Source organism: Onychostruthus taczanowskii, unplaced genomic scaffold, assembly GCF_017590055.1.
Source record: "Onychostruthus taczanowskii isolate IOZ18803 unplaced genomic scaffold, ASM1759005v1 scaffold1, whole genome shotgun sequence".
Lineage (NCBI taxonomy): Eukaryota > Metazoa > Chordata > Aves > Passeriformes > Passeridae > Onychostruthus > Onychostruthus taczanowskii.
This window is the reverse complement of record NW_024496525.1, coordinates 28,313,619-28,340,303: the sequence shown is the minus strand read 5'-3', so window position 1 is coordinate 28,340,303 and position 26,685 is coordinate 28,313,619.

Sequence of the window (26,685 nt, the reverse complement as noted above, 5' to 3'; positions counted from 1 at the left end):
ATTTAACAGGCAAGGAATGTGTCTTTCATGTGGCAAGTCAGAACGGCCTTGGAGCTTTATAGTGGGGATAGGGGGATGGGGCTGGCGCTCATTGTGAAGCACTGGAGAGTCCTGCTATATTGCTCATCTTAAGATGATGTTTATAAATAGGTCCCACTTGTCTGGGCCATAATGATTTCAATCATTTGTGCTGTATAAATAAACAGGGCATTGTGAGCTTACTTGTTCAGGAATTGTCCCTGGCTTTAGTTTTGGCCACAGACTCCCAGAGGTCTGCAATCAATCTAAGCTGGAGGATTGAAAGAAACAGTCCATTTGTGATCTGCAGCCACCAGGGGAGAAGGGAGGGCCAGGGGGTCTGGAAGGGGAAGCAGAAGAGCAGGAACAAAGGATGTTCCATGGGGTCCTGTAGAAGGACAGCCTGGGAGACCCTCTGGCCAGCCTGCCATGAGCACGAGGCTGTCCAAGGCTGATGGCATGCGAAACTGGCTCTTCACGGTCTGCTGAACACAGGCAGACCTGCAGGAAGAAGACTGCTCCCACCCAATGTGGTGTGATAGCACTGGAGGGCAAGCAAGGACTGTGGCATGTCCTGTCTGGAAGGCACTGAGTGTGCCAGCCAAGAGGCAGATTGGAAAGGGCAGCACCGACTCCCTGCAGGCTATGCCTACCCACCCTGTTCACTTCCATGGGTTCCTCCGTGTGCATGAACTACTCAGCCAAGCTCCCCTCTCAGTCCCTCAGCCTTACAGCCTAGTTTTTGTCTCTTCTTGCTTTGGACATGCAGACTTCCAAGAAGTAAGGCTTGACTTAGGAAACACAGGAAACAAAAAATTAGAGTTTTCCTTGATGACAGTCAATACTTTGCAGGTTTTTGCCGATGGACAATGTGCTTCTATTTTCTTACACAGCACTAGAGATGTGCAATTCATTTAGTAGCCCTGTCAGCAAATCCTGCCCCTCCTGTGTAAGCATTGCATATTTGGGGAGGAGCTGTGGTAGCCCCATGTTCAGAACTGCTCATGAGGAGACAGACATGAGGTTCTCCCAAATTTACCAGTTCTTCCCTAAATTTTGGGCTTTTTGTACCTCCAGTCCTTGAGTCTCAACTTCCTACAGCCTTCGGTATTTGCCTGTTTGCACCTTGACTATTACCTTCCTGTCTTATTTAAGCATCCAATGCAGCATGATGGAGAAGGAATGGAGAGAACCCAGTAGAGCATGGAACTCCATTCCTTACCCTCCTCATTCCTCAAAGTCCTACATGGGTTTTCTGGGCTGCTTCCACAGCCCTGCCAAAAGCAGGGGGATGAACTTACCAATTAAGAAAAGCAGAAAAATAATTTTTTGACAAAATAAGTAAAAATTGTTCTAGAACCAGCCAGGAAGCTGGAATTGATGCCATCTGGTCTATATAGTTATCATGTCTAGCAGACAAAGTTTAATAGCTGATTAAGATTTCATTAGAAATAATTTCTTTGTCTTCCTGACATAAAAATAAAAATCCTCACAACTAAGTGAAGTTTTCTTAGTTATTTCCCCAAATTGTTTTCAGTATCACTAAGTACCTGGAAACTTGAAGAAAAGCACAGAGTAGCAGAAACAAAACCTTGTTTTTGAATGTTCCAGAAATATCAATCTTCAATTTACCTTCCAAATTCTGCATACTTTATATTGAGAATAAGATTGTCTTTCTTTCCCCTCTTAACTCAGTTCAGAAAATGTTAAATGCCCTGCATCTCTCAAAAGGAGAACCTCTAAATACTTCATTTGCATTGGTACGTCTTAAGATTTGCTTTTGTCCTGAATATGGTTGCTTGAAAGGTTAATGAATTATAACCAAATGGTTGTTATTTGGAAAATTTTGTTTTAAATTAGCAAAATTAAATAACTGGTTCCTTTTCTGTGTGTATAGAAAAATTATTGCACTTTCCATTTAACAATTTGGCTTTCATTTTCATTATCAGAATCATAAAAAATGATTGAAATGATGGGGGTTTTTTTAACATGCAAACTGTTTAATGCCAGAAGTTCTGAGAAATTGGATTTGCTTTTCTATTTGCAGGTTTAAAAGGAATTATGTCTGCTTATTTTATTTTGGTTTTTTTTTTTTTTTTTCCAACTCCATTTTATTCTACTTTTCAAATGTTTCCTCTGCTGTTTACAAGTGAGGAAGAAAATCACTTACAATTATTTTTAGTGAAACAAATAGAGGGAGTGAAGAAGTTCAGATGAAAAGTTGTATTTGTAAAGGCAGAATAGAAAAGCAATTCACATTAATTCAAAGCAGAGTCTCTTTATTGGATTATAGGCTGATTGTGTTTACAAATATACTGCCAAGAGGGTTTTAATTTTGGGGCAATTTCATTGTTCATAGATATATATCTATATATAGATATATATCTATGAAATTATGTGGTTATGTGTTTTAAATGAGATACAGCTCCTTACTGCTTAATGTAATATATGCTTCCACTTTATGACATAGTGCAAAAGCAAAGCAATTTCAGAACAACTTAGTTGAAATACCATCATAAATGAAAGATGTAAACAATGTTATGTTTATAGACACAGTTTAAATTTGAATTCATTCGAACTTGGTGATCTCTCTGTTTAACAAGGATGGACTTTATTATGAAAGCACAATCAAGCCATAATACTTCCCCTTTGATTCCAGGCTTTGCAGCATTTACTACAGCAAGGTAAACACAAGAGTTTACATCCTCAGGCAGACCAGAGCTTCATCTAGTTCAATATTCTTTCCCAAAGAGGAGTCAATAGCACATGTCCAGAGGAAAACACAAGGAAACTAGTAAATATAAAATTATTTCATTCCCAGTCTCTACCTTCCCACGTGATTATTTTCTCTCAGTCTACCCTGTGTCATGAATGTTTTAATACCCTTACATGTGGGTATTACATATATTAAAATGTGGGATTATTTCCACTTTATAGAGTGATGATTTGAGATAGAATGGTATCTGCAACTTTCAAGATTCAGTGTTGCAATAGAGACATCTGACCTGGCTTTAAAGAAATCTGTGGTTGTTGGAAAAGTCTATGGCACTGTTTCTGCCCACACAGTATTTGGTGGGTTTTATCCAGACTTGTAAAAACAAGCTTGTTTTGTTTAAATGACCATGTTTACCTTGAGCCAAGTTGCCCTGGATCAGCAAGTAGGTTTCAGAGAAGTGTATATCCTTGGAGGAATCAGATCAACTATAGGGAACATTAAAAGCAATGATCCCTTGTAACTTAGTAAATTTTACCCAATGATAAGAGAACAGACATGTATGAATAATCTCAGCCTGCAGGAGAAATGAATTTGTTGAGAACTTTTACAGACAGCATCTAAAGGCATTTAATGTGTTCACGGACTAGAGTAAAAACCTTGCATGTAAACATGTTATTGGGATTCTTTAAAACCGTATGTGGATAAAATCATTCTCTAAACAAAGTTGAACTGAAATCCTGTGTCTGAATGCCTGGACCCCTACGACGGTGAAAAACATCAAACCCACACCTATGTTTTTCATGTGTATATCCATTACTCTCATTTGTTCAAGTTTCACTGTTGAAAAAGTCAATTAAAAAAAAAATCTACAGATGCTATGATAAAATGTAATTGATATTATACAGAGCTCTTTTTTCTTTGGCTGTGCTATGGTCTTTGCTAATGTTTCCTATTATTTTTGATATAACAACAATTATAATAATAATAATAGTAGTTGACACAACTGTACAGCTTCACTGACAAGGTAAGTTAAAAAAATCATTGCAATTACTTTGTTTTCCACTTCTTTTCAATACTAAATTTGAAAAGTGCTTATGCAGTTTAGAATCTTTCCTACTTCTTCCTTCAAATGTAACTTGGGTACTTTTTGACCTAATACTGTGGTCATGCATGACATCACAATCTGTTGCCATGGAAAGGACTATACTATCAGACAAGTAGGGTGGCCAAAGGTTGCTTTACAACCTTTGAAGAAAGATAGAGATTTCATAGGAAAAATCCATTAATACTTAAAGACAGTGCAATGGGAAATATCATACTATCTTCACCCAAATCAATTACATAATTTTAAAAGGAACCAATCAAGATGGCTGAGCTCTTATCTCCTCTCAGAATCCTCCAGTTCCAGAGGAAATTTAAGTTTTAAAAAAGATGTTTATATACATAAACAAACCACAAACGGTGCATGCTATGGACTCAGTGGATTGCACTGGACTGTTTCTCTTTGCATTCAGATTGAAATGTGAGAATTTGATACTTTTGCAACAATCCTAAACCTACCACAGATTTCCTGAGTGATGTAAGTGCTCTGTAAAATGGTAGGCAGGGCTGATAGCAAAGACTAAAGTCAGTGCTTAAAAATTATCTGTAGCATACAGAGCTGGGTTTAGGCTTCCAGCACTTCACCCCTTCAGAGGAAGTTGTGGGACCAAAAATAGGTCAGTTCTGCAGTGAAGAAAAAGAGAGAAATGAGGCACCAAGAGGAGTCACACAAGGTCAGATCCACTGCTCCTCCTGCTGCCAGGGGATCAGATGTCTTGTGGCAATGATTTGTGCCTCTGGGAGAGCTCCCACCTGCCCCCCTCACCTGTGCACCATGAACCTTGAGGCAGCTGCAGCAGTGCGTCTGGTTTTCTGAGGCTGTGGTATAAACAAAAGAGGTAGCAGAGCCATGGCTGGATTTCCTTTCTGAAAATTTGCTGTCCAAGTTAGTTGCTTGTTTTGGTTATGCCTAGAGCTGATCCTGTCTGCACAGCAATTACCCTTTATTATGCCTTTGAAATTAGGCAATGGTAGGATACAGCAGAAGTAACGCTGCTTTAATGACTGAAAAGCTTTTATGGACCATAGGTGTGGCTGTTTGTTTGTGTTTATGTTCCTAATTTGTAGTCTGCAACCTCACTGAGGTACTAGACCTCAATGAGCACTGAGCCGTAAAGAAAGGTTTTCTTTCCCATTCGTTGAAGTTCTATAACAAAAAAAAAAAAAAGGTGAAAATTCTTTAAAGAGAAAAAATACTTTATCTTCTTTGATTTTATCACACTCAGAATGGTTATCTTTGAACACTATCAAACAACATGCATCAGGCCTGCAAATGGCTGACAGGATTTTCTTCAGGCTTTCAGAGAATTCTTTCTCATGGAGCATAAGAATGAGAAGATTTCAGCATCAAAGACTCAAAAAAAACCAATATCGTCTCTCTGAAGGCAGAGTATTGTTACTAATTTTTTTTCAGTAGCATTAAGGAAGCTCAGTTTATCAAGATTTGGACACTCTGTTAGGCAACTGCCCCTTGCATATTAAATTAGCAATCCCCTATATTTTCTTTATGTAATCATTTGTGCAGCTGGTGTAACTAGACCCTGCCTGCTGTTGGCAAGGATGAAAAATACATCACTACTTCTATCTCCAAGGTAAATTATTCTTCAGGGAAGTGTGCCTCTAGGGAATATTTTCTTAGGAGACCCATGAACAATGAGAGATTTTCCACAGGGAATGCCTTCAGGGTAAAGTGTACTTCAAAGGGAGAGATCCAAGATGAAATGAGACTCTTCAAAGGCCAGCTCCACTTCCCCTCTCAACAAGACAAATGACTTCAAAGGGGAACCCACCAAGGTTGTAAATAACTTTTCCCCATAATACAAAAACTTCATTGAAGGCAAGTTCTCTCAGTAATGTGATATTTTTAAAGAAATCACCCAAAGCCAGGTGAGGTCTAAATGCATCCAATGACCATCAGTATAAAACATTTCTATGCTTCAAGTGAATGTATGACCATCTAGAGATCTTAGGGAATTGAAATGTTCACTATTTGTTTCCTTCACACTTATATAAAGTTATAGCAGGCTTTAAAGCTTACAGATCTGATGGCCCAAGGAATGATGAAACAACTTTAGGGACCCAAGGGACCATTTCTATCCAGTGCAGTTTTTCAAGTTAGCAACAGTTACCAAAAGTCAGTGAGGGACAATACCCAATTTTTACACAGCACATTGCATTTCACAGAAACTATCTCACTGAAGTGTCTCAGACTCAAAACTATACTAAAGCAGAATCAATTAAAGGTAAATTTTCTTTGATCTTTCACTCATCTGGTATGTTATGGCGAGGCAATATCTTCAGGTGCCTTTGTACAGAAAGTGAATTTAAAATGTCATCAGAATCATAGCAAGATTGAATAATTCAGATTGGAAGGTAGTCTCTAGTCCTGCTAAAAAGAATTCAGACCAGGTTTCTCAGGACTTTGTCCATCCCATCCATGAAAACCTCGAGGGATGGAGCTTTGTTTCAGTTTCTGTTGACTCTTTTTCATTCTGCTGTGCCCTGCTGTGAAGAATCTGGCTCTATCTTCCAACAACCTTCACAGTGGGATTAGTTCCCTCTTACATCATCGTTTCTCCAGGCTACACAGCAGCACTGGTGGAAGAAGAAGAGAAAACAACAGCAACAGAGACCCAAAATAACCCTTGTCATTAGCATCACAGAGTCCTGAGAGAAGAAAACAGCTACTGAACCCGTTGCCAGTGAGAAAAATGGTAGAGGAGGTCCAGCTAAAGAATCTCTCAGGATAAAATCCAGTTAAATGTCATAATAAACCTGAAAATAATCCTCTGATCAAGCCACAGAAAGATAAATAAAACGCTACTAATGTTTGTCTACCCCTAGAGATCTACTGTACAAGAAGTTAATGCTGACTTCACCAGATATATCATGGAGAAACAATCCCCTACTACTCACAGCCACACACATATATATGCACTCTAATGGAAAGGAGCCATACACAGTGGCACCAGACTATTGATATTTCTACCCTATTGTTTAAGTAATGCACAACATTTAATATGTCAAATGGCATGACCGTTAAAAAAACAACTAATTACTAGGTACTCTTCTCACAAATCAATGATGTCATTTAGAATTGGCCTGGACAAAACAATGACTGTTGTATACATTAAGAGGCAATGCTGCACTTAATGCTGGAGGTCTGGAAGAGTCTCAGAGGCTCTCCTTCTGTCAGCTTTAGCCTGCTTGACTGAGGAAAAGAAATAATTATGATTGCACCATGTGCATGTATGATCAGTATATCAGGACATTTAAATCATGCTGGCTAAACTCAACCAAGGGTAGGAGAAAAGATCTCCAGTATAGCAAGTTCTTTTGGATTTTATGAAAACTGATAGATGTGCAGAGTAGAAAAGTTACTAACATTCTCAAGCCTCCCTGAGGAAAGAACCACTGTGTGGATTAACCACTGGCTGAGTTCAGAGAGTCCACTCTGGATCTCCAGATCTAGCTACAGATTTGGAGACGTGTTCTGTGGCTCACATGAAGGAAGTTGTTAATTCATTGACTCCAGTCTGCATACTTATTCAGCTGAAAAAGTTCTGGCTGGAAAGACAATGCATTGTGATGCAGTAAGTATCTGTCACAAATATTTGAATCCAAATATTGTCTATTTTTACAAAAGCTCATCAGTTCTCTGACACAATTAGCTTTTAATCCTTTGTGTGGCTCTTTATGAAACCATCCATAAAAATACCATTCCAGAGCCAAACTTCAAGTCCCTTCCTCCGTTCCCTAAATAGGAGGGTTGACTTTTGGAAGGAAAAGCTTCAGTGCAGTTTAATCATGAAGCTCTCCAAGTCTTGCTTTTAAATGCAACTCAACTGTCAAACAGAAGTTTTCCCATAAATTGTCTGTGCCCAACAAACTTGATCACACAAACAGGTAAAGTGGAGCAATGTTATGACTGAATACAAAATAGTTCTCATCAAAGGCTTCATGCTGATTTTAATGAGGGGTGTATGGTGTGTGCCCAATTCCAGATGACAGTGCACCCTGCAAAACTTAGCAAGGCGGATGTGGCTTTTCCTACGTGTGCCTTTTTCGGTACAATTTAATCAGAGAGGGTGAAAAGCAAGTATTAATCAGAAATAAGGAGACAGAACAAAAAAAAAAAAAAACATTAGGAACACGGTTGTACTTCTTTAGTCATGTACCTCCTACTGGATTTTGCTGTGTGTCTGGAAGAGTGTGGTGCCCATGAAAAGGCATAATGGCTTCCTTCATCAAAGCCAAAACCTAAGACTTGGGGTCTTTGGATTTGGCCATTAGGTCATTTCAGGCACCAGCTGTGAGGCGAGGGTCTGAAGTGACCCAGGGTCCCCAGGCAGGTGCAAAGGAGAGCTGCTTTATTCCAAAAACCATCCTTTTTAAGCCATTAGCCAGTTATCAGTTACATACTTTCAAATAATAAGAAACATAATTCAACCAACATGCAATGGTTATGTACCATGTTCTACCCCTAATTTAGCTGAGTCTCTCTCCCATAGTCTTCTTACCTAGCTAAAGTAACAGGCCTGAACCATGATTTTACAAGGCCTATTTTTATAAAGCTTTACTTATCTGTAACAGTTCATACGGAAAATTTCACTTTTCAGAATTGTGACCTCTCCTAGCACACCATGGAATAGTAAGTAAGCAGTAACCCCTCAGCTGCACTTTCTCAGGTTCACCAATCAATAAATTCTGTGCATGTATAAATACACATTTCATTTAAATATCATGGTGTCAAATCTTTGAGAAAACTCTTACTGAAATTATCAAAAAGGGTTGGTTTTTTAAAATTTTTCAAGTCAATTTTTCAAATTTTTTGTCCAGCACAAGGTTTTATTTAGACATCCGGGTTAAAACTGCCTTTTTTTTTTTTTCAGCATGGCTGGAATGATTACCATGAATCTTAATTTAGAAAGCACTTAGCACTTACTGTTGTAATGAAACAAAATAATCACAAGAATCAGAATTTATAATAATGGGCCAAGATACCTAAATTACAATATGAGTAGCTTTATTGCTTATGGATTTCCCTAAAATTTCATCAGCTCTTTATGGACATTAAATGGAACTATTGTTAATAACAGAATGCTTAAACCTGAAAGCTTTGCCTGAATTTTCTTTATGGCATGCATTGTAAAAATTGAAAAATATCCACAGTAATAATAAATCTAAGAGGAAACTTTGACTATTATGTTTTGATCATTACTCTCACTCCTCTTGAAGTTTTATACCCAAAAAGTATCTAACTAATCATCAGGTATTATTTTTCACTTTCAGACACTTATAAAAGACAGAAAATAAATGAAATTAGCTCAAAAATGGAAAAAAAACCCCTACTGTTGCAATACCAGCAGTGAATTACTATTACAGTCTGTCCAGCAAGTTGAAAGCTGTGAAGTTACCTCCAGAAAACTTGTGACTTTGCTGCAAAGGCCTCTGGCAAAACCCCCCACATTTTGTGTAGTTTATTACAATTGTGACCACATCTGGTGGACTTCATCTACCTGTGCACCTTTAACCTGCTGCTGTGTGTCAGCACCAGCTTAGAGCACACAGGGTTCATCTCCCATGGGCACCTCTGGGCAATGCACACTGCTGCTGGCACACAGCTGGACAGTTCATAGTTTGCCTGGTGGATTTAGCATCGGGGGTTGCGCGAAGGTCGGAGAGCAACCCGTCAGAAGGATCCCTGTCTGAAGTCTTGGAGATTTTCCTTTCTGAGCCCTGTAGAGAGTTTCAAAGTGCTAAAGAGGTTTTGCTGTATGTTACTAGAATATAGAACACTTTTGGCAGTGTTACAGAGAGTTCTGGCAGAGTGGGTTCTGAGCTAGTGACAAACTGGGTACCAAGAAAAGACTTTATGCTATGTAATGCATTTTCTGCTAGAGTCCAATTTTTTTTTTCCTTACAGCAGCAGAGCAATTGTCATGTGGCTGAACAGAGGTCAAACACATCACTTACATATTGTTTAAAAATTATGTTTATTCCCTGCTGGTACTCACTTCTTTTTCCTCAAAATAAATCCCTTGAAAAATCAAACCTCTAAACTGGTTTTAAAAATAATAACAGTAGAAATTAATGAATAGATTATTTATTTTTAATTTCTTACCTTGTTTTTTTTTTTTTGAATTTTACATAATAAGTTTCAAGTTTCAAAATAATGAAAACAGATTCTCACCTAATGTCTTGATTAAACACAGCAAACTCCCAAGGAAAACCTATAAAATCGGATATTGTAGAACTTGTCATGTGACAGTGACCTTGTGACTGCTTGAGTGTGTGGAGGAAGCAAAAGGGGATTCAGAAAGGTTGTAGGAACTATTATGTACTTCACAGTTTTAGTATGCATACTACTTCGTTGGTACTGAAGTACCACAAGATGACCTTTACCACATGCAGGGGGAACAAAAGAAAAGTGTTTGTTGTTGAGAATTCATGCTGGGGCCAACTGTAAGCAAAAAAATTCACACACATAATATTTATAATGAAAAGCATATTTTAGTGATGAATAATATTTAGTGACTCCTAAGATGCACTGTCAGAAAAGTACATCTATCACTGAGGTGCAGGTGAACCTACATGAGCATGGTAGCCTCTGAGTAACAAATTCCTGCATTAAGTTCAGGAAGATGTGAATGATACACCCGGATTAAACAATTGCATCTTTGTTCACTCATTTCCCATTCTAATTTGGCTGCAAGGCTGGGTGGGGTGGGAAAGCTATAAAATGTAAACCAGCCATGAAGAATGTCCAATGCCCTGCCATGGTCAGGATGAAGGAACCACAGATCGTGGACACATTGCCAGGGCCCCCAGAGAAACATCTTGCCCATCTCATCATGAAGGTATAAACCACCATGAACTGAAAAGCAGCCAAACATTTTGCAGTGCTTTGGCTTCTCCTTGGATTCTCCTCTCCACTTACAGGCCAAGCCTTAGCCTACTTAGTTTCCAAAACCTCACATTATCAAAGCCCGAGGCTGCAGTGGATCCTGGGAAACTTGTTTCAGCAAATCTAAAGTCAAAAGCTGACCACATCTTGGACAGGACAGAGCACTGCCTGGCTAACAGATGTAGTCCATGAATGTTGGCTGAGGTTTTGGTATAACCATGTGTAACATCTGACATGTTCCTGTTTTCTGTTTCACAGAGTGTCTGTGGAACTGGAATATTCTGTGTGAAAGGTTTTGCTATGTTTCTTTTTGTTGTGTGTGTCTGAAAAATGTTTAGATCAATTTGAGTATTCATAGGAGTTGGTCTGTCTGTTCTAGAAGCAGCAAGGGAGATGAGAATTCCTAAGCTCTTGTGTCTAACTGGGATTTTTGTACCAGGTAAATCAGGTGACAGTATTTTACTTATACAACTGAATTAAATGGAAGACATTTGGTTTTTGCATAGATGTACATGCAAATACACCAAAGTATATTTTGGCAAATCTGTATCAACTGGCCTGTATATAAAAGTAAAAAAGATATCTCCTTTCATTTTTGATTCCGCTATTAATTTGCCTCAGTATAGCTTTCATTGTTTTGCAAAAATTATGTTTTAACAAAGCATTTTCACAGATGCTTAACTTGGAAGATGTAGGACTTGGTCATTAAATCAAAGCTGTACATTCAAGTATCTCACTAAATTGATGGATGAAGAAGGAGATTTGAGCAGGCCTGGCTCAGTCCTACAATTTTTTGTTTCCCAGAGATGAGTGTGAAGATGGTGATCAAAGATAAGTAGTGTAAGTTTCTATTAATATAAAAAACCCCAGACCTAAACTACAGGAGGTCTTAAGTGAAATAATATCCAATACTAATATCCAATTGTGCTAACATCCAATACATAGAATTATGTAAGGTCCCAGTCAACTCACTAAAAGGGCTTACAGTGATTCATGCACTCTAGGTTAAATGTGTGGTAGTAATACCAACCAGATATCCTAAAGAGATCAAAACAAGACCAAAGTTTACTGGCAAACTTCAGAAAAATTATGGAACTTAGCAAAAGGTTTAGTACAACATCCAATCAACATAAAACACTTTTCTCAGCATTAACTTGGACCATTTAACTTAGCAAATTTTAAACTCATTTGATCTTAAGTTACATCTTAAAATGTTAAAAGAAGAGGGAATAAGAAAAAGGATGCAAAAGATATAGAAAAACTCACATATAGTTACCACTTCTTGGGTTCCAGCACTGCTGAGCCAGGAACTCAAAGCGCAGGCAGCGCTGAGAGGGACACTGCTTGCTGCTCAGCCCTAAATTCCCCTCAGCCTCCATGGGCCCTCCTCCCAGGTGGGACTTCCAGTCATTTGGCCACTCAGGAGCTGCATAAGGAACTCCAGAGAGGGAGTGTGGGGCATTTCCTGAGGTTTGCCAATGATTGGCAGCTCCGCCAGGCTGGGATGCTGGGGCGTGGGGAAGTTCACTGGCTTTGCAGGGCAAGGCATGACCTCAGCACCCTCCCACAAGTATCCCAAAATGTTTCAAGACCTTAATCCTTCCAGGCTTTGATAACTTATTTATACAAGGCATACCTTGAATGTTAAGTCAGTGAGAAATTGGTTCCATTCTTACAACCAGCAAAAAAGGAAGACCATTGCTCTCAGTAATATCATACAATCTAGTGTAACCAAAGTCAGGAGGGTAAACATTCAAAAATGTCCTGCCTCATAGTTTGTCAAACAATTCCATGTGGTTTTTGAACATACTGCCTTGAAATCCAACAAAAGCATGATTTTCAGGGCACTACTTCAGGGACTTACATGGGGTAACTCTAGATTAATTCCTTTGAGAACGAAATAGATTAGAGAAAATACAGTTTGCCTAAAAATTGTATTTACACTTTTCCTTTTGTGCTGGGATAGACTGTGTTTTCCATGGAATAGTATTGTGGCCCCACATAAAAGTCATTAAGGACTTGAGGTTAGGAGAGGTCAGCAAGGATGCTCAGTACTGTAATTAACTTGCTGGTGAGTGAGCAGAGGATATCAGATTATTAAAGTACTGGAGCATCTCTCTTTTGAGGAAAGGCTGAGGGAGCTGTTCAGCCTCGAGTTGGCTGAGAGGGGACCTCATCAATGTCTATAAGTACTTGGAGGGAGGGTGCCAAGAAGACAGAGCCAGGCTCTTGGTGGTGCCGGGTGGTAGGACAAGAAGCAACGGGCAGAAACTGATGCTGGGAAATTCCACCTGAACATGAGGAAGAACATCTTTACTGTGCGAAGATCATGCACTGGAACAGAATGTCCAGAGAAATTGTGGAATCTCCCTCCCTGGAGTTACTCCAGAACTGTCTGGATGCAATCCTGTGCCATGTGCTCTATGATGACTGCTTGAGCAGGGAGGTTGGACCACATGACCCAATGTGCTCCCTTCCAACCTGACCCATTCTGTCATTCTGTAAAGACATAAATATGAAAGTATGAAATTATATATTTTTAATAATTTCATTTGAATTTCATAATTTCATTTAATAATTTCATTTAATTTCATTTAATTTCATAATTTTCATTTGAATAATTTCATTTTGGCCCTGATTCTGGTAGGATAGACAGTGGTGTTTCAGTTTGTGATTGTAAATCTCTTGGCTTCAGATACTGATGGAAATTAATACTTGAAGTTTTTGACTGGAATTTTGTATGGGTGTATATATATATATATGACAGGCTGAAAACCTTTCTTAAAACTACAGAAAACAGAGAATTAGAAAAATAGACAAAGACAGAGAAATAAAGCAGCAAAGGCACAGGAAAACTGTATGTGAGAAAGGAGGAAAAGTGAGCTAACTGTGGTGTGTAAAACAAAAGAAAAAAGATCAGAATGTACCAGAGTCAATGGAAAAGGGTATAAGTCTGGATAGATAGCAGGAAGGCTGAGGGAGGCCTGAAGAAAGAAAACTACAAGAAAAGGATATCAAAAAAAGAAAGGAGGGGCTGAAAGAGGAGAAATGTAGGACTAGACATGATAAAGCTTACGAACTCAACAAAAAGAAAATTTTTATTTTGGTTTTTGAGTTTGGGTTTGGGTATTTTCATATATTCATGCCTCTACTTAACAGAGGCAAAATGTTTTTTAACATATGGGTATGACGTTTTTAACATTTGTTATTCTCTGTTTGAAAACCCATGAGTCTGGCTCCTGGTAAAAGACTCTCCAAGTACTTTTGGAACTAAATTTTGCTTTCAACACCTGTACTTTCCAGGGTAGAAAAACAGTTGGTAATCTTTGTAATCTTTCTTCATGAAAACATGATCTGCAAAAAAATGTACAGAGAACTGCATCAACACATGAATACCCATGAATGTACACAATTGTTTTCTTCAGACAGGAAGAATACAGTGCTTAAGTGGTCTGTAACAATTTAAATTAATTTAGCCAGGTTTAATAAGCACTGCCAACTGTTTTTGTTACAAATAAATATTTAAGGAACAATTTTCATATACAATCAAAGCTTAGGAAAAACATAATTTCAATATGCCAAAATTCCTTTCATTTATCTATCTCTCGTTTCCCCCCTTGCCCTTCCATCAGTGGCTAGCCATTAAAGATAAAATGGTTGTAATCGTTATTATAATAGATCCCTCTGCATGATCATTCTAAGTGGGCCTAATCCTCTGCTTTTCTTATTGCATTGCAATATCCTACTATAGGAATGGAAGAGATGATACAAGGGATTATGAGTCCTGAGTATGAAAAAGAAAGACCAGAGTGAAAGTTACTCTTTCCACACAAGTACTTAATAAACATTTAGGTTTCATACATGGGCTGATAGGGAAAAAAAAAGCCACATGAAATGAGCCTCTTTAGCACAATGTTTTCTATTGCACTTTTACTGGAAACACAAGTTAATTAAAACACATACACACAAAATAGCCTACTTCTGAGTTCTAACTATGAGACAAGGCCATACTGTATGCATACAAACTGCAAGAAATAATTTATAGGACAAATTCCCCACAAGACCATTCAGGGAAGGGAAAAAAAAAAAAAAACCTAAAAGAAGGAGAGAAAAAAAGACCTGGCTCTTGACACTAAAGGCTTAACATCAAATGCGGCCAGAAATCCATTTTCACAGTTTTATTGCCCATTCTGGACGCTTCATTTCAAAGGGAAAGAATTTGAATTCAGACACGTAAAATTCCCTTTGTTCTCTTGCCCTCCAGCCTTTGGTGCCAGTGTGGACAGTCCTATAGGGAGAGGTTGAGATCAAAAAAAAAATTTGCAGCTCAGATACCTGGCCCCAAATGATGCCCCTTGGCATTCTTAATTAAATCAGCTTTGCAATAGATTGACAATGAACTGTCAATTGTAATCATTTATATTAGCAAACTGAGTATTTTTAACACTTTGGAAATAACAGAAGTTCCATAGACTTGGGGAAAAAAATGCTATAAAATTGTACCACATGATGATCACATGTAGTGTATTGGATTGTAGGTCACATAACACCTTATCTTAACATTGAATAAAGCTGGGGTGATTTTCCATATCTTTCCCCATCTGAAAGGGCACTCCCACTTAGGTTAATCTGTGTTGTTTTTCTGTGAGATTCAAAACAGAACTTGAGTGTACTGTAAGGGTGTAGGAGAAGGGGACAATGCTGCCTTCTGATGGAGGGAACCTTTGTTATAGAGAAAGGGCCTGATCCAGAGTCCTCTGCACTGGAGGGAGTTATTCCTGTTGATCTCTGTAGGCTTTGGACCAGTACCTGCAGAGATTATTTTCACTGAGAGTTCTGAGGTACTTTTGATATTAAAATCGACACAGGCATATTTTTAAAAGGAAGATATCTCCTTTGCTAGCAAATGGCATCCCTTCTTGTACTGATGAATAAGGTACTTTCTGCTTTCTACAGTGTTATTTCTTTATGTTTTAGCCTCATGGTTCTTTCAATTCCACTTAATTTGGAATAGATACACATCAGCTCTCAGGCTTCAGAGTATAAATTGATCACTTGGAGAGGTCAGGAAGGCATTTTTTCCTCTCCACATATAGCGCTGCACAAGAGATTAGAGGTCTGTGTAACAATGCCTGCATTTCCACTTTCTGTGGAGTTTATAGCTACTTTTTTCTTTCTTCTTTTTGGAACCCACTGACTCTGATATTCATTTCACTACAGTGGATTAGGCATGACTTTTGCTTCAAACATTCATGTAAGTTGATTCTGATTTTCCTGTTGAAATACATCTCTACAATTGGATGTTAGCATTGGATAGCAGTGGACTTGCATTTTAGCAGTGTTTGGTGACCGTTAATGGACATTTCTCCACCAAACCTACAGACACAGAAAAATTTTAATTGCTTATTGGACTGACCTATAGAGACACTGTTGCTGTAGCAGTTAAATAGAAGCTTTTTGCTAACCTTGAAAAACATTATTTACCATAAACTGTCCATGGAGTAAGAAGATTTAATTTTTTATGAGATTAAAAAAAAGTTGTTCTAACTCAGATATACTGATCAAGTGTCAGAAATTTCACCATAATTAGAGCACTTTTCCAAGCCTTACATCTTTGAATTTCAAACTCAGTTGGGAGATTTTGATATTTCTCTCAACTGAACCATTCTCAAGTTCTGGTGCATTAAGGACCTCACAGACATTCTAATAATTCATTTGTCCAGAAAGAGGAGTTAATCTTAAAAGACAAGAAAGAAGCTGAAAAAAATATTCTGAACTGACCTGAATTGTGGAAGAACCAGGACTGAAACTTGAGAACTGGCCTTCAGAATGACCTGCCATAGGTCCCTCAGAAAGTATTCTTGTGAACTGAGATCAAGAGTTTTCAAGTAAGTATCTATTCACCAAGTATTATACAGAAAAGAAAGTGGCATCTCATTTGGTGAGGTCCCTTTTGAAGCATGTCTTGAATGTCAGATTGAACTACAGCTGGAAGTGAACAGGGGGAGATTTTAAATTCACACATTCTGCAATATTTTATGTCACCATGGTGCCAAGCAGGTGGAACGTGCTGGCATTTGCAACAGATTCCAAATAAATGCAAAATTTACCTCATTACAGTAGTTGATCACTAGTAGACATCGCGTGACATGATTTAGACTTTAGCAAATTATCAAATACATATCTGTGATTTTATTTCTGTGGTCACAAAAACATTCTGAAATTCTTCTCCTTCACAAAAAAATTTCTATTTTTGTCTTAAACTCTCCTTATCTTTCACTTCTCTTTCTTTATACTACATTTTTTTTTTCTTCCTAAGAATGTACATATTCAATGCAGGATATTAATATATACATATGATGATATGATATGATATGATATATGACAAGATATGACGATATAGAGCGAGCTGTTTCCTCTAAACATTCTTTGTGAGGGCAGTGGTTGAACTCCGCAGAGTATTCCTCTTCTGTTCTTTCAACAGCCTCATATCCCTGAGCAATACCAAGCTTGTATGTTGGGCTGCCCTCTCATTTTAGTATCAGTGGACATTGCCACGATATTGCTTTTAGAAGTTCTTTCTGGTTCTTAGATAGTTTTTATTTCCCTATTCTAGAATTTCTTCAACCAGAATATACCCTTCTTCCAAATCAGTAGTGTTTGCTAATAGAGAACTTCTGTTTAGCTCTGGGAACTTGCTGAAGTGAGAACTAGTCTCCTTTTATATTTAAACAATAACTTTCCAGCTACAAGAAAACTGAGGAGCCCAGTAAGTGCCTGGTAGTCCAAACAGCCATTAACTTTGTGGCACATATCAAAGTGGAGGAGGAACTCCTCAATGGCATCTGGTCTCTTTCCCCAGATTACACAAGGCAGAAATCAAGCAGGTTTTGGTTAATTTCTTGGTACATTTTGAAATCCAATTAAAATTATTAGTGAATTTATAATTCATTATTTGTAGATAATTTTTGTAGCTTATTTTTGTAGCTTATTTTTATGCACTCTGTGAAGGATTAATGACTGTTGACAATTAAGTCCAGTGAATAATCAATACCTGTAACATCCAAGTGTCAAGAAATCATGGTGCTGCAATGAATTAAAAGTATTGTACCCTGGAATCATGCTAAATGCACTTAATTTGGGCAGATGTTTTCAACTGGGAAAGTTAAGGACATATTTTTGCAGATAATTTCAGTGTAGAATAAAAAAAATCTAACATCTGAAAACTTAAAATATTTTTACATTTATGGTTCAGTATTTGCAAATCTTTGAATTTCAGGTAAAAATATTGAGATTTTGGCTGACCCCATTTGGAAAATAACCAAAACCACAAAAACCAAAGTACAATAAAACCCCCAGTAACAAATTATAAAATATCTGCCATCATCCACTACCCATTACAAGCAAAATCTTTACTAAAGTCTATACAAGAAAAAATGCTAAAATACGTCCTAGAACAGGACAGCTAACTTTATTTTAAACTTTTTTTTCCTTTCTTATTCCAAGTGGATATCGGTGAAGATTTATTTCCTATGTAGATCCCAAGGTAATTTAGAATGATAAATTTCTCAGAGACAACTCTCTGCAGCCTTAGTGAAAATGTATGCCTGCAGCTAATTTTCTCCAAGTCTGGCTTTTCCTTTTCCAGTTGTATTGGCTCTTGAATAGTCCAAATAGTTTTGTTTTCCTGGGAACCCAACAGGAATATTGCTTCTCAGGAAAGACACAAGGTCTTATTTGTCAGGGTATCCATGAAAATTATTCCATCAAGGGATTCCTGTGAATATGATTTCAGGTGGGTGAATGTTCTCATTTAAGCTCTTTCTGTCATAACTGTAATAGAATTTCAATGTACAATTTTATGAAATAAGTTGGAAAGAGAACTAAAAAGCTCAGATCTCTGTTTGTCTCCCAGGACAGAATGAACTGTACCTAAACTGGACTTGGACTGGAATTTCCAACCATCTCTTTAGATAACAAAATTTACAGTTAATATTTTCTGGCTCAATATTTTTTGTCTTGTAGCAAACAGGTGGCAAACAGGTGATTCCATTATGCTTTGTAATGTCCTTTTCTGACTCTCCACTGTTTTGTACTGCCCTGTCCCACAGTCTCTTCAATGACTTTATATCTTTCTTCAAGCTGAGGGGACAACTGCACACAATACTCCATTTTTATTTGTATATTACCTGTATGCCTTGTAGATGACACTTTTTTGTATATATTGTTTGCATTTGGCCACAACATGTCATATCTTACTCCAGAAGAGTATTCCTAAACTGACTTTACCCTTGTCCTTGTGGCCCACTTTTTAAGGCCTTATTTCATCCAATTTTGAAGTCTAATCCAACATGTCTGAAGTGTGGTTTAGCTGCATGTCATCTGTTCATTTACTGCAAGTACACTTTATTCCATCTTCAAGTCATAAAAGAAATACAAATTAGTGCCAAACATATGACAGACCCCACAGAACATTTAATGAACCCATTCAGGATGAGAAGAAATCACTAAATACATCTGCTTTAGTTAAGTTTCACTAATATTTTATTTGCCTGCTTTTCATCCCGTGCTGTAAGTATTTGGTAAAACATAGCTGTTGTAAGCTGTAATTAAGAACTCAGATGCAGAAAAAGGGAGATGGGTCAATTCATATCAGCAAAGATCAGTTGGTTTTAAACTTAATTTTGATCTGAAGGACAAATATTATACAAATTTCATTTAAATGAATATTGGACTTTATTGTGACAGCTATCCACATTTAATTATGTTGGTTGTAATTTATAAGCATATTCAGCTTGTTGGTTTACATTAATTCCTTTTCTCTTGCCCTTGCTCTCCATCCCTCTTGTTTTGCCTTACTAGCCTACAGTGGAATAAGTGAATCTCTTAGCAAAATAACTGAATAATTGAAAAGTGGCATAAAAAAGAGCACATCTCATGACTTAAGCTGCATTTGTTTTGGTAGAGAAATGAGGTCTGGATGTCTATTTCTGTTCCAGATAAATATAATAAAAACCTGAACTCTACCTATTAATATAATCCCCCATTTAATATCATTAGTATCTAAACTACTTCATGGGGCCTCGCTGTTTAGTATTTTCAGTATATATGTATTTTATCTCAATTCAGCTTTATGTTCCATTTAGCTCTTTCCGCCTGTTTTTTCAAATAGAGCATCAGACAGCCCTGCTTACAACTCAGCACTGACAGAACTCCACATTGTTCACATAGTTTCTCAAAAAAGACTGCAATGAGCTCTGTTAAAAACAACATTTACCATGGCATGGTGCAAATATCTCTTAGTGGAAAACAGACCAAGCAAGGAAATATTGTGGTAAAATCAATAGCCCGGAACACTATTATGCTTTCTAATGTCACCCACTGTTTGAGCAGGGCACATGTACACATATTTCCACATTTCTCATGTCCTATTCATGACTACTGGAATCAAATTACAGTTAGGTCTGCAACAAATACATAGATTTATATCATAGACTCCAGGCTCCTCTGAAGCAAAACTTGTCTGGGGTCTGGAATCCAACCTCAAATCCACTGAATTTGGGGTAGATTTTCCCTCTGGCTCAACCAGCTCTTAGACAGGTCTGAAGGGAACAGCATCCAGCTCAAAATGGGTAGTGAGGTTTGTTCAAACAGGGCTGGCTCTGGGTCCTGCACAGTGCTCCTCCTTGGGATGAGAGGGAAGGAGAAACAGGGGTCCTGGATGTGGCTGGGCACTGGGAGCAGGGGTGGAACAGGGCCCCAGGGATGACTAGTGGAGGTGCAAAACCCCTGTCCAAGAGGATGTGGATCCCCACTCCTTGGAGGATGTGCCTCATTCCTTTTGAGGCAGGGAGTGTTTCCAGCCAGGAGGAGGAATACACTGAACCCATGAGCCATCCCTCTGAGCTGCAGTCTGTGTGGACGTGCAGACCTGGTCATATCCTGCCTTTGGTGACTCATGGCAAACCTCCACACCCTCCAGCCAGTGGGTGTCAGAGGGATCCCAGTCCTGGAAATGCTGGGCTGTGGCAATCAGGAGTGCAGTGCAATCACAGCTGGGATGGCAGCCCCTGCTAATCCTTCAGAGCCATTCTGTTTGGGACAGCACAGAGAGAGAGATGCTAATGGCACTGAGGTGAAACTACAAAGTTGGTAATTTTTTAGGTTTTTGAAGAGGAAAAAAAAGGTGTATGGGTATGACAGCATATACACATTCTAAGAATTAAATTTACTCTTATTTTCAATATATCACAATTTTGAACATAAACATGTATGTCTTCTGTAAATATTATATTTTGGGGGATTTTCCTAGACTCACATAGAAATAATTCTTTACTCCCTAAGAAGTTTAAAATTGTTCCATATGTTTAGCACAAGTCCCATTGTACAAGACAAATTAACTTTTGTCTGTTGGAAGGGAAAATGATTGAAACCAATCTCATGTGTTTTATCATTTCCTTGGCATGGTGATTTCTAAGAACTGAGCCTGGAATATGGCACATGAAACAACAAAATGCTTTGTTAACAGCATTTATGTGTATTTTATATGGAATATTCTTATATATGTATTATTCTTTGATTTTGTGGGTAATATTTAATAAATAATATGGAATACCTGTATATTTGTAAATAGTCTATCTTTATATGCATGTGAAAGCAAACACATTGTAATTGGACAAGATAATGAAACTTTGCATAGTTTAAATCTTTAGCATGTAGTCAAAAATTTAGCAAGTGGGCAGCTAATGACCCAAATTACAAATAAACCTGTCTTTGAATTCAAGAATAGTACAGATTCATTATTATAGAGACTATTTGTGTATTTATATACATATATATATATATGTTTGTTTGTGTGTGTGTGTGTGTGTGTGTGTGTGTGTGTGTGTGTGTGTGTGTTGCATGCTTTAATGCATTTTGGAAATCAGTATTTTTAACAACAGGTCAAGGGTGAGGAGAGGCGGAAACTAGTAGGTAAAAAGAGGATCCCAAGGGATAAAATTTCCCTACACTTAGATTTTTGTCCTTTTCATATTATATTATTTGTAAGCTTGACTGAAGTACTTTATACAAGACTCAGAGGCAAACTCCCCACATTGTATATATTCTGTATTTAAATAATTGAATGCTGGTAGAAAGGTGTAGTTTTGATGAGTTTGCAGTTTTGCGTTGAAATCAAATATATTGTAAGCACAGGGAAACACAGCTCGGTGCCCTATGAAGGTCTGGTGTCATGGTCAACATTTGAAATTTGCATAAGAGGTTATTCAAAAGAGAGGCAGGAGACTTCCCTATTGTATTAGCACGGTAATGCAATTCTTTGTGGCTATTATCCTGACCCACATCAGCTCTGCTATGCACAGGGTCTGAGTTTTTATGAGCTATAGGCTTTTATGCTGAGAGATTTTATGAACCTAATTAAAAGTTTTATAAAAGTAAATTATATTTATGTTTGTGTGTCCTATTTGCAATCATTAGGGAACCCAGACCACCTCCGGTGACTTCAGAGAGGGCTGGTCAGGTCCCATCTGTGTAAATCTTGTGAGTTGTCATGGAGTCATTGCATTTGATTTACATGTGAAACCTGCGGACTGAGCACAAATGCTAACCAGACAGCTGATAAATAACACAATACTAAAGCAACACTTTTGCATTTCTTTAACTCCTTTCTTACAGGGACCTCCAAGTGTTTTTCAGACCTTAATGAATAACCCTCCCAAGTAAAAAAGAATTTGTTACAATTATATCCACAACACCAGAATACTAATGTATTATAGACCTTATAATGTTTATCAGTAATGGACTGAGGCTCATCACTCAAGTTTTTTAAACACAAACCTGTCCCAAACATCTCACATTTGCATTGATTGACAAAGGTAGTCCTTTAAACTCACCACCTTTCTGCTGAGACATGTCTGTGTAGGTCTGATGCATGTGAAAGCCAAATATGCTCAAGTTACCCAGGAAGTGACTTAAATACACCCTGAATTTGGCTTCAGGTAACCAGTTTCATTTCTTCTTTGCAACAGTCTAGAAGCATGTATACACTCAGTTATCAAGTCTGAGCTGAGGGCTGTGCCCCAGCTGCTTGTGGTTGACTTGCTCATACCCTAAATCTTGTACCACTTCAGGTGATGAGCCTTAAAATGAGGTAGCAATTCCAGCTTTACAACCATAAACAGAGATGTTGTACAGCAAAACAACTGGATCAGATGTCAAATCCAAAAATAAAGGTTCATTTCCCACTGTGTAGCTATCAGCGCTAGGAGACCTGCAGCATGACCCAAAAGCAACTTACGTGCATATTTGGGAAAAAAGTCTCAACTTATACAGAAATGGGTCAAAGTTTGCATGTAAAAATCACCTGACTCGGCTGCTTCTCATCTGTGTGAGAGCCTGATCCACTCTTCAGTAATGCCATGGGGAGGTTTTGCAAGACCTTTATTGGGATGAAGTAAAGTTTCTCTCTGAGAGCAAGAAGGGAATAATGTGGTTCGTGATGCACAGAGGAGAGAAACCACAGGGGCTGTAACAACCTGCTGCTTGCTGCGATGCAAACAGCAAACAGACAAACAGATTTACACAACTGATAGCCCTGGTCCTTCTGTCACTGTGCTTCTTGATGCACTTCTGACAGTCTCTGGAAAAACCTGTCAGTGTGACCTGTCTGTCTTCCTTACATCCTTTACTTTGGCTTGTTTAGCCCTACTGAACTCTATTAAGACTTCAGTGTCTGCTGGATCAGGCCTTGGATTCTCTATAAAACACTGTTATGCACCAGGTTAAGCAGCTTCTATGGGGGAAGAAACAGATGCCAGGAATGTAACAGAAAGGAGCTTTTGAAGAAAAAGTTGTGAAACAGACCTATTAGCAACCATACAGGGCTGAAAGCCACCTTGATGGTGAGGGGACAGGGACAGCACTTAGGGTGACATCAACCATGTGCTGCACTGGTTGTTCATGGCTGGGCAAGGGAAACACATGCCAAATTCCTGTCTGTTTTTCAGCATGTGATGTGTATCTTGATATAGTTGCTGTTGATTATTTGGAAATATTTACTTTACAGGACCTAATGGTTGCTGTAGCTATTCTAGGAGCAGAGTTTTGATGGTCACTGCTGCAAAGAAAGTAGCCTCTAGATAGTGTCACAATAAATAAAATTAAACCAATATGCATTTAATATTGCTATTATTATTATTATAGCATTATTTAATTACAGAAAAGTAAACCAATCAGATTTAGGTATTTTCAGAATTAAAGTTGACTGTTCAGCTTTAATTTTAACCATTTTAACCCACTTATGAATATGGTTTATATTAATATTCATTATGCAATTGCCTTTTTTTTTCCTGTAAGATCTAGGGTTTATTCTGAACAGATAATGAACAGTGTTTATTGAAAAAGCTGTTTCCTAGATTGTTCTATTTACATTATTTTATCTTTGCAATTTTAATGTATTTTGACCAATAGGATGGATTATGACTGCATTTACCATACAAAAACTTGCCAGTTCTACCTGAAATTGCTTTTTAATTTTGTTAAGGTATTTCTTGAGTGTTTCTATAATTAGGACATGTGCAGAATGAATAATTCTGCAAATCCCATAGAGGTGCTCCATAAACACTAAGAATTGTCAAGTTTTCTATAACACCCATTAGGGTGCTGTCAACACCATATAAGTCAATCAAGACCAAATTTTGCCAGGTTTTATTCCCATCACTGTTGGATAAAATGAAGCCTGAGTCATCATTAAACAGAACTTTTTACAGTCTTCTGGTTGCTTTGAGCTATGATGCGAATTTAGGTGGTTTTCAGCCCAAGTCTTAGGCTGTGCAGGCTTACATCCCAGAATCCTATTGCCCTGGCTCTAGAAGTGTGTGTTCCCTGCTTGATGAGTGCAGTGCAGAGATACTGCCTGGCAGCAAAAGGATACTGGTGTTATCACAGCCAGGGGAAAGCCTGATCAAATTAAATGCTGAGTAACAGGACACATCAGCTTAGTGGAGTTTGTGCTAACCTGATTGCTCTGCCTGTGATCCTGACTCAACTCACTTGGGTGTCCCCCCATGACATTGCCTGGTGCTAAATAACATGTATCAACTAACAACAGGACTGGCAATCCCGGGAAGGAAGGCAGGGCTGAGCAGTGACATGGCGCACTGGAAATACGGGGCAGAGTTGTTCTCCAGGCTGTACTTTCATCATGGCTGTAGACCATGGTAGACTGTGGTACCTTTTAACAGTACAACTTCTTTTGGTTCTGTGGTTGTGTGTTAACTGAAGTAGGAGATGACTTTCAGAGTGAAAACAGAGCCGTTCTTCTAGGCAAGAGAAAGAAGGGGAGAATACTGACTGCATTTGGGAAAGGTAAAATTTTTAAGTGCAGTCTAATATCTTAGGGAAATGCCTTTGATGCAAGAGATGCTGTATTTTGCAGATGAATTCCCTTCCCCTGCTTTATCATACAAGGTGACATCTTCAACTGCACTTTCTGGATTTCAAATTTTTAGGCAGTTATGAACAATTATATACCCTTTTTTAATTTTTTTTTTCCCTGCTGGAATGGATAAAAGGCTGAAAACCAAGTCAGAGACTACCTGAAGATGTGTCAGGAATGTTCTGTGTTTTGCTGGCAACCTGTGGAAGAATGGGAGCACTTACTAAACCAGAGCATTATCTTGTGATATTAAAATAAAATAAATAAAAAACCTCCTCTGGTGCATAAAGCTGGCATCAATGTGCAACTGAGAGTCACTTAGGTTTTTCATCCACAGGGAAATTTCAGCTCTGCCACCAAAATAGGCCGTACGGAATAGAGATATGTTAAAAAAATTAAAAACAAGATGTTTAGGAATTTTGAATTTTTATTTGCAAATTCAATAGAGTTGTACCTAATTTTTAAATGGAAAAATAGAAAACTTTAAAAGAATGGGAACATGGTCATTAAAAAAAAATCTACTGTACATAAATAGTTGCATTTTTTGTGAGAATTGGTGACAACACATTCACCTAGAGCTGCTGGTACTTCACCATTAGGTCATTCTGATTTATGGGTAATTAACATTCCTCTCACAGTGCTTTTCAATAAACAGCTAACTCTGATCTATATTATAGTTAATTCTAACAAGCCAGATTTCTAAAGGTTTATCCATCTAGCTAAAATGAACTTCAGTAATCTTTGTGCATAAAACACCCACATAGGCTATTTGTCTTGGATTTGACTGTCTGGCAAAAAGCCTGACTTAAGCCTTGAGCATGAGAGCTTAGAGAAAAATGCTGCCATTCCTAGGGTGGGGGTTGATGTCCAGGGCTGACCCCACCCTCTGCACTTAGCTCTGAGCTCTTTGCAAAAGCAGAGAAACCACAACATTTGTCATCTGGCAAACCTGTTGCTTGAAAAAGAAAATCACTTCAGTAAAATACTTCAACAATTATAGTACATTTTAATTAGATGTATATCACATAATTGCAGCTCAGTTTTTATGAGTATATAAAGTTTCCAAAAGAAACTCAAACCAAAATCCCAACCCAGTGCCATTCGCTGTAAGAGTTTCAGGAGAGACTCTTGATAGTAGTGGTCTGTCCTCCTACACCTGTGGAATATCAGTGAATTGGCTTTTGGAGCATACTCTGATTTGGTCATCAGAGAGTTGGGTTGGCAGCTAGATGATAGGCAAAAATTAACGCCTCACTGTATCCCACTGTCACATCAGAATAAAAGAGAAAGGATTTAGACTGTGAAAGAGGAGCAAGACAGCAAAACAGGCAAGCTGGAATAGCAGAACCTGTTGCCAGTTCAGGAATGGGACAATACTAACGTACATATGCAGTGGAAGAAACATTTAAAGCAGAGGGAAATGCCAAGCCTGGTGAGCTGTACCTGCTTCAGACAATTTTCTGATGAGTCTGCTTTTTTTCTTGTATTTTGGCAAGACTTACTTAG